Genomic DNA, 9,627 nt, shown 5'->3' with positions numbered 1-9,627 from the left:
AGCTTCGAGAAGCGGACCCCTGGGAGACTGCCTGCAAACACGGCGGTGCGGGGCTGTTGAGGCCCACTTCAGGTACGACGCGGCTTGGGACTGGGGGCCTTAGGAGAGCGAGGCAGCAACGAGTGCGCTCCCCCCGCCATTGTTGGACTGGGCGGCTCAGGGTCTCTGGACATTGTGCGCTGCTGCCCCCGAGGAGTCTACCCCCTGCTCTCCCCGCAGCGCCATTTAGAGAGGGGGTAGAGAATCTGAGTGGACGGCGGTTACAGGGAGCAAGCTGGGTTCACGCGAGGGGGGCGCATAACTCAGGGTGTAAGTGCCATCTTGTGCTTGTCCAGCAGGTCGCCCCGGAGGCTCAGGGCGGCTGGCTCTACCGAGACGGAGGCCTGCTGCTCACACCACGGTGGATAGCCTGCGATCTTTGCCTGGTGGGGTCGCTGGGGCCCATAGCAGGTACTGAGCAGCTGGGTTCATTGGGCTCCGAAGCAGGTGGTGGGCCCTCGAGGGAACTGCAGGCGAGCGACGCCATTTTAAGGACTGGACTCAGCGCTCTGTTGCCCCCGGTGACTGGTGCTACAACTAGGGCCCCTTCCTTCACCTGCGCCGCTGCCTGGGGGCTTGGAAAGTGTCTATGGGTGGCCTAGTGGTGCAGCACCAGCGCTGCGAGGGTCTGCGCCTTATGCCGTGCTGGCTAGGTGAGAGGAGGTCATGCAGACACTGCCCTTAGGGACTTGCGAGCTGGGAGCAACGCGACTGCAGCTAGGATCGGTCAGTGAGGGGTGGAGTGGGGCAGGCGCACCCCCTCCATTTGGATCTTCCGCTGAGCGGCCTTTGAACATTGGCTTCCACACGTTGCTGCATCTGGGGGACGTGTGCTATCTGTGTCTCCTGCAGTCGCTGGGGGGCTGACTCTGGTGCTGACGAGGCTTAGGAGGTGCATTACACTGCCCAGGTTGAGGGAGGAGACGACCAGGGTGAAGCTCTTAAGGCAGGGGAGAGAGTCTGAGGAGCAGGTGGACAGCACGATATATTGACTGATTTGCATGAACTCCTTGGCTTTACCGAGTTCCTTGATTGCCTGCTGCAGGCGGGGGTAAGGGAGGTCTATGCTGTTTGGTTAGGAGGGCTGGACTCCTGCATAGCGGCTCCTCGACTTTGTTGGCCTGGGCGGGTTATCTGGTGTTTGCGGCACCCTTCCTGTGGACCCATTTTGGAGAGGAGGGGTGGATAGTGGCCTTTAGAGAGGCGATACTCAAGCCCTGGGGGTTGGAGGCTGGGAAGTGGCCCTTGAGCATCCTATTCCTTTGTTGCTACCTTGGACATTGCTAGTTAGGACTCGCAGTGTCGGGGCTGGGGGGGGGTGGGGGGGGTGGACCCTTCTTGGTACACTACTCCTGTCATATAAAGAGTGCGCTGCCTGGCTGTGAACCCAACGCTTCGGAGCTGGCGGTGACGCGTTCCAGAGGGGGCAAAGCCGACCCTGCTGCGGCCCCCAGAGACAACTCGGTTGTGGCAATGTGGGGTAAAGCAGGAATGTCGACGCCCGCTGAGGGGCTCCCGCAAGCCGCTGGAGACTCGATGCCGGTGACCCAGGCATTTATGACCTCCTTCATGTCCGAACTTAAGATGGAAATTGGTTCCCTACGATCTGAGGTGCACTCCTGCGTGCGGGAACTTTGGAAGGAGGTTACCGATCTGGGGGATCGGGTGGATGGGCTAGAGAAAACGGTGGATGCCTGCACGAAAGACCAGGAGCAATTGTGGCAACGCCTGGCAGCGTTAGAAGAACGAAACAGAGCTACAAGTCAAACAGGAGAATTTGGAGAACCGGAGTTGCCGAAATTACCTCCGCATCCAGGGGGTCCCTCTCGGGCGGAGGGGAAGGACATCTTGACATATGTGGCGCAACTCCTCCATGAGGTCTGGGGGGATGAAGGCGCTTCCCCGACGGCTTTGGATCGGGCCCACCGGGTCTCCAGGCCTACGGGGAGGCCGGGGCTCCTCCCAGACATCCTGACAAGGGTCCATTTTTTTACTGAGAAGGAGGCCATAATAAAGGCGGCACGGGACAAGCCGGATCTCAGTTACGAGGGGCACAAGATATAGATCTTTCAAGATTTGGCGCCCAACACCTTGCGACAACACCGTGCCTTTAAGCCAGTGACGGAGAAGCTGCGGGCCATGGGCATCTCTTATTAATGGGGCCACCCCTTTGCTCTTATTTTCCAATGGGAGACCAAGCGAAGAGTAATAAGCTCCTACATGGAGGCGGCAGAGCTGCTTCGATTACCGGCGTCGCCTCTGACCAGCCCTTCTCGCCCACGGCCTCAGGAGCGAATCCCAGCCAAGCCGTCTTGGACCACTGTCCAGCGCCACCGCCGCTCTCCACCCAAGGATGAGCGGTCTGCCTCGCAGGCCAAACAAGACATCAAAGCGCATATTCAATCCCTTGAAGGGGATCGGGAAGAACCAGCCTCACACCCTTCTACTCCATGACCAGTTGAGCAGATGTCTGCCATGTCTTGGGAACCACATCTCTGCTGACAATGTACCTTCCTCCCTGGGTCTGCTGCATGTAGCGATCCCTTAATCTACATCCCAGCTCCCGGCCAGCGGGGTGGGGGACACTGGGACCTTCCTGCTAGTTGACCTTGGAGACTACTGCAGGCCTACCCCTGGCTGTTCCTGAGGGAGTGACATCCCTGAGTGTATCCCAACCCTTGGGTGTAGGATGCCCTGTGCCTGGGACTGTATAGTGTGGCCCCGTTGGCCTATGTTGATATCCACTGCTGTGTGGCCCGATTGGCCGCCTTTGGGATTCTTGATCTTTTCTTCCTCTTCTTGTCTCTTACTAGTCTCCATCCTCTTCTCTTCTCTTTTCCCTTTTCTGTGTGTGCCGGGTGGGGGGGGTCTTGTTGCCGTGGCTTTCTGTGCGGGCTGGCTAAGCAGCTTATAGCCCTGTACTGGAAGAAAAATGAAGCCCCCCAATCGCAGCCTGGTTTGTACGTCTCTGGCATGTCATCACGATGAAGCTTTTCACAGTGCGATTGCAAGCGCGCGACACACGTTTTAAGGCTGTTTGGCAACCCCTGGTTAAGTATCTCTGCACTGTAGTACATGCACGCCACATGCCTACCAGGTTCAGGACGCTGCGCCTCTTTGAGGAAGCTACTGTTCCCCCTGATCCTGGTAGATTGCTTCCGTATCTGTCCCCAGGCGCCAGGACTCCGCTAACACTAGTGCTGACCCAAGCCCTCTCCCATTTCTCCCCCTCCCCTACGCACACTACTCTTACTGTACTGTCTCCCCCCCCTCTACTTCCTTATTCTTTTCTCTTCTTCTATCCATTACTCTTCCAGTTACTGGGCCCTGTTGGGCTGACTTAAGATTTTGGGCTGGTTGCCCGTTCGTTATTTGAAATAGATCTTATGGGTCTTGCTTTTTCGAATGCCCAGATGGTATTACATTATGCACCATGAGACGCGGCCGGCCCTTGGGGGTTGTAGGCGAAACGCTGTGTAACAACTGGCTTTTCCTGTACCTTCCTAATGGCTCCAGTGCCAAGTCAAAATCTGTGGCCGGCCCTGTATAGGGTTGTAGGCTTAACGCGGTGTATTAAACAGACCTGTGGTATGTGTTTTTGCCTGGAAAATAAAAACCGATCTGAAACGAAGCAGGGCAGTTTGGACTGGTGCAAGGTGCCCACTAGAATAGTGGACATCATAACATCATATACCAGGCCAACTTCTCACATAGACCATCTCACAGCATGCAATTCAGGCCAGTGAGCCTGAAACACGACTTTCCCAGTCCACAACAGAGGGCTTGTTACTGCTCGCCCTGATCCAGCAGTCAATACCTTAAAAGGAAGTGCTCCTAAGAGTTTATAATCCAGTTCACCAAGGAAATTAGTCATACTCAACTTGCCCATCAGCATTCTCTGTGACTGTCTTAAAGAAAAAAAAAACACCTCAGATTTCTTTAACAGGCTGTTATTGTCTGTAACAGGAAGTTTTTTGATTACACACTTATCACCAGGATCATCCAGGTGCCTGATATCGCCTAGTTTCCAGAAAAATTAAAATCTGTGCTCACGAGTCAGGCTCTTTGGACTGAAATCAGCAATGGTGTGCATAAGAGTGGTGATGCAGACAATGGGCTCGGATGATGGAGAACTATGGTTCAATATTTATGTGTCGGACCTTGCCAATGTCATCAGGGCATATGGGATGAGCCTAACATCCTATGCGGACGATATGCAGTTGGTGTTGGCCATCAAGGGTGATGGAGGAGAAGTAGCACAACATTTTAAAAATGGACTGCTTGAAATCGGAGAATGGATGGCAACTAACTGCCTCAAACTTAATTCGGAAAAACCGAGGTAGTTATTTTTGGACCTCTTCTCCCAGTATGGTCTTCCTGCTGGTGGCCAGCAGCTTTTGGCTCACCCCCCACTCCGACACCTAAAGTCAGGAATCTGGGAGTCATTTTCGACGATGGGCTCAGCTTCATGGACCATGCAAACAAAGATGCCTCAATGGCCCATTATAAACTGAAAATGATCAGAAAGATCCGTCCCTTTCTTCCGGAGACTTTAATTAAAACTTTGGTGAGCTCTTTAGTTTTAACCTCGTTAGATTATTGCAACGGTCTATTCCTCAATGCTCAGGTCAGGGTCACAAAAAAACTACAGTCAATTCAGAATGCAGCCGCACGCCTGCTCTCAGGAACCTCGAAGTTCGAATCCATATCAGAAACAATAAGGCAGTACCATTGGCTAACGATCCAAAACAGAATCAAGTTCAAGTCCTTGTGTATAGTTTACAAGGTTTTGAACAATCAAGGACCGCATTCTCTCAAAGACCAACTGAAACTTTATATACCCTCCAGACAGCTCCGCTCTTCCTCCTCGTACCAATTAGTTATTCCTCGATCAAAGAAAGTTTCCTGGGGTGATCGCCGCTTTATAGTGGCTGCCCCCAAACTCTGGAATACTCTCCCTCACAACATCAGGATGAGTCCCTCACTCTATCAATTCCGAAAACTTTTAAAGACATGGCTGTTTAATCAATGAGCCTTTTTGTGATGAGTATGAAACAGATGAATTATTAGCGCCAAGACGCCCTAGGGTATTCGCTGCGCTCTATAAATGTCAAAAAATACATAAATAAATAAATGAAGTTTAATAAGAAATGGGGGCAGCGGAGACAGCTGCTGTACCCCACACTCCGCTCTTACAGTTTTATTGCGTAGGATTCACACAAAAAAATTACATTGAAGATGTCCTGGGGCACAGGATCTTGCTTGCTTGGCAAAAACACCAAGCATTTCTTCTGAGACCTTACCCGGAGGTTCACGCCATGGTTTGCTCCGATTCTACATAACCATTTTAACGCAAGGTTCAAGATTCCATCATTTCTATTCCTCATAATTTAGCAGATCTTTAGAATAGGCTTGGACGCACAACTTTATCTGGCGATTACTGTGCTCTCAAAGTCTCAATTAAATGAGCAGCGTTCTTCTGATAAGGAACCCATATTACAGATGTTCTGCCACTGCAAGGAAACGTAGTTTCTCATTCCCCACCCTCTTCTCACCTTTGCTTCTTACTCTGGGGTATATGTGGACTGAGCAGTAGATGTTTCAACATACAAGTGTTTGTTAGTATATAACAATAACCCGTACTTTTCCCCCCAGGGTTCTCCAAACCGGTCCTGGAGGGCCGGATCCATGCCAGATTTTTTGTAGATCCCCATTTAGATACATGTAGTTATTTTAAAAATCTGACATGGATCCGGCCCTCCAGGACCAGTTTGGAGAACCCCCCTAGCTCATTGCAGCCATGCATGCAGTACGTAGATCTTTGCATCACTCTTGAATGGAAAAGCCTTCTTTGGATCAATAAAGTGAACAAGGTGTGTAAAAATATATTTATTTTGTACTCTATTTTCTTATTCACAAATATTTACAATACAAACAAAAGTTTTAAAGGTGCGCTTAATAACAACATAGGTTAAATGGTACATAATGTCACATACAAGATCAAATCAACAGCAGTAGAACAATGTGGCCGAATATCAAAACTAGAAATTAAACGGCCAGAATTCTTTATTATAGGAAATACTTGAGATACATTGCCAAGTGTTCTTAGGCAAACCTTTTGCTGAAAATGAATTACTGTCTCCAATAAACATTTTTGCAACACATTTAAAACATATTTAAGAAAATGTCTGGTTTATGGGCAATTCGAAATGCCCAAAAATTGCATGTATTTATTTCAAATAAAAATACTAAGCTATTACAAGCAATAAGAGTGTCGAATTTGAAATTATACATAATCTAACCTTCGTCTTGCTTCATTTAAAACTTGCATGACCACACCTGCACATATAGTTGTAACACTGTTCTTCATTTTATTATTGAAGCTCTTAAATTAATGTTGTATTTAAATACTTTTGCAATACTGTTGTTTTAAATATTTTACCATGGAAAAAATACAAAGTTACACGTTTAGAAAACAACAGCTGAACCATATATTAAAGTTTTTCCCAAAACACATTTCCATATCAAATTCAGTAGGATTAGTCGTTTTTCAATGGTATGCAAAATATCATGGCAAAGGACGGTCTTTGTCAACTACTGGTCATTGCCATCTGTAAACCGAATGATACTACTATACTGTCAGGGAGGGCAGTCCACCACTGAATTGGTAAGGTGCACTGTCCAGTGGATAGCATTTACAAAAAAAAGAGCAGAGCTGTGTAATACATGACCTAACAGGGGCCCTCACTGAACATATTTTGGTTTCCAAAGAAATGTGTATAACATTATACCTATCTGCTAGGTCCATTAGAAAAGGCAGAATCAAACATGGTTCAAGTCTGAACAGCTTCTCCATGTTTCACAAGACTGCTCTACAGAAGAAAGTAGTATCTGTTTGTCCATCCATTAGCTTGGAGACACAGTGAGGTATGTTTGTGTAAAGGTAGCTTCTAAATATCACTCATTACCAAAAACAAATAGTACATATATACAAATGAACAGTTATGGCTGTGTTCCATAGGAAAGGACCTTTGGTAGCCGAGGCTTTTTAGGGCTCAAAAAATATAACTGCATTCAGTAAAGGCAGGAAGAAAGATCATAACACAGTTTTGATACAGCTGGAAGGTGAGATAACTAGCCTAGAGAAGCAATACCTTGCTACGTGTGATGCTTGAAGTCCTTAAACCTCAAGTTTCAGTAGGTGTCTGCTGGTGTCACAAGAGCAGCCCAGGTGTAATTTGGAATGTTGATTAGAAACAAAAGGTCTGGTACTCAGTATAATCTCCGTCATTAGTAATCCTGCAGGTTTGCGTTTAGTGGGCTTCTCCACAATAGCAGGAACATTTGCTTGTTAGTATAAGGTACTATAAATAGTGAGAGATACTCCAAATGCAGAGCAACAAACCCCTATAATTGTGACATATGTGTTAGCACATTGGTCACTTCAGACAGGGAGGCACTAGACCTTTCCCTTACTAAGGAAGAAACTTTTGAAACAATCCAGGGTCTGTCAACGGGGAAGACGCTGGGACCGAATGGACTCCCAACTGATTTTTATAAGAGATTTGCTTCTCTGTTAGAACCTCATATGCTGGCTACCTTCGATGAAGCTGCCTCCCAGAACTCCTTTCAGACCAACCTGCAAGGAGCACTTATTTCGGTTATCCCAAAACCGGGATGACTGCCAGAAGATTCTTCATTTACTACCAGATATTCCAAAAAAAAATTTAAGTCAAGCTATCATTCAAAGTCTTGTGATACTAGGTTGAGCTGAGTAGTGCACACATTGGTACATAAACACCAAAATTGATTCATGCCAGGATGTAGCACATGCCACTGCTTGTGACGCCTGCACAATGTCATGGCCACAGCACACAAGCTTGGTAGTGCCAGTGCTCTCAGAATGAATGATTTCGGAAAGGCCTTTGACTCAGTTAGCTGCCCTTTCTTCCACGAAGTACTGAAAATGAGTAACTTAATTCCCTACTTCTGCAGGTATGTGGAGGTGCTTTATGCAGCTAAAAGGTCCCATATTTGAGTAAACGGCCCTTTCATCTCAGTTATTCCCATAGCAAGTGGTGCACTACAAGGCTGTTCTTTGCCCACCCTATTTACACAGATCAACAAACCATTAGTGGAATGAATAAGGTAAGATGCCCAGGTATGGGATCTCTATTGGAACAACAATAGAGGACAGACTGTCCCATTATGTGAACGATTTGTTCCATTTTAAAGAAACCAGAGGTTTACAAGCTCCTCTTAAAGTATATACTCAAGATGCATGGAGACATCTCTGGTCTCCTGGAGAATTGGTATAAATCCCTCAAAGCCCCTCGGACTGAAGATGTGGAGATTATGGGATGGATGCCAGCCACCTGCTGAGCAATAGATGGTATTAAGTACCTGAGCATATTTATTTCAAATGAATTATATAGGTGTTGAAATCCTAATGTAACCCCGCTGCTTGATCTGGTGTAAGCAGATATGCATGCAATTGACATTCCCCACTTACGACAGCAGGTAGAGGGGTCTGTTTAAGATGATCCTCCTGACCGAATTAGTATATGCTTTTCAAAAATACTCATGCCAACTCCCACAGGATCTCTTCAGGAAACTGAGAGAAAAATTCTAGCCTTTCTGTGGTCAGGGAAGAGCCAGAGGGTGTCATTTAACAAATGAGTCCAGTCGACTTTTGACAGAGGATTGGGGATTGCAGATATTTATTTATATTACCTGGCATCTCAGACGCTGTCAAATGATTGGTTGTTCAGCATTAGGCATGACCCAGATTACAGGCTTGACCCAGATTACAGGCTTAAACCCAACTTGCTGAATGGGCCAGAGATGCTGGGCACGCTGCATGGCTCCGACATTCCCTCTCTTCTTCCCTCATCAACCAGGGAGGAGGCCCCCGATCCTTTATGACAATGGTGGGAATGGGTATAATGGTTGCAAAATGAGACATTGCCCGCCACTAAAGGCCATGCACCACCGCATCCATGGCAGAATGGAGGAGACGTATGGATATCGGTGCCCAGGTTGAGGAAGTGGTGTAGGCAAGCAGGTTGCGTATGCACAAACAAATCTGGGGGTCTCGGAAGGAATATTTTAAGGGATAAGCAGCCACCTGAAAAGAGTGGGTCACTAGTACCATGATGAAAAACGTTATATGAATACTATGTATTAATTTGTTACTTGACTGTATATGCACAGGTCTGCATGTTTTGTTTGTTTGTCTACTGACAATAAAAAAACCTTTACAAAATATTGGTTAAAAAAACATACTGCATAATTTCCACAAGCTTTCTAAATGAAAAATGAATACACATGGCATATCCACCAAAATGTAACTGCATATGCAGCTGGACTCGCAGAAAGGAAAATAGCATCTACTATAGGAACAATATTTGCCCCTTAAAATCATGGTATTTCTGTGTCAAGAGTGGCTGGGAGGTAATTTCAAGAAAAACAACTTGCAATTCAATACAAAATAAACTTTTGGGTTACCTGTTTCTTCTTAAGAGTAACAAAAGTAAACCAAGGAGGTCATGAGGGCCCTTTTCTTTATACAGAGTAACTGGGTGTTTG

Source organism: Lissotriton helveticus, chromosome 1_1, assembly GCF_964261635.1.
Source record: "Lissotriton helveticus chromosome 1_1, aLisHel1.1, whole genome shotgun sequence".
NCBI classification, from domain to species: domain Eukaryota; kingdom Metazoa; phylum Chordata; class Amphibia; order Caudata; family Salamandridae; genus Lissotriton; species Lissotriton helveticus.
The sequence above is the reverse complement of the archived record's forward strand: the minus strand, read 5'-3'. Positions refer to the sequence as shown.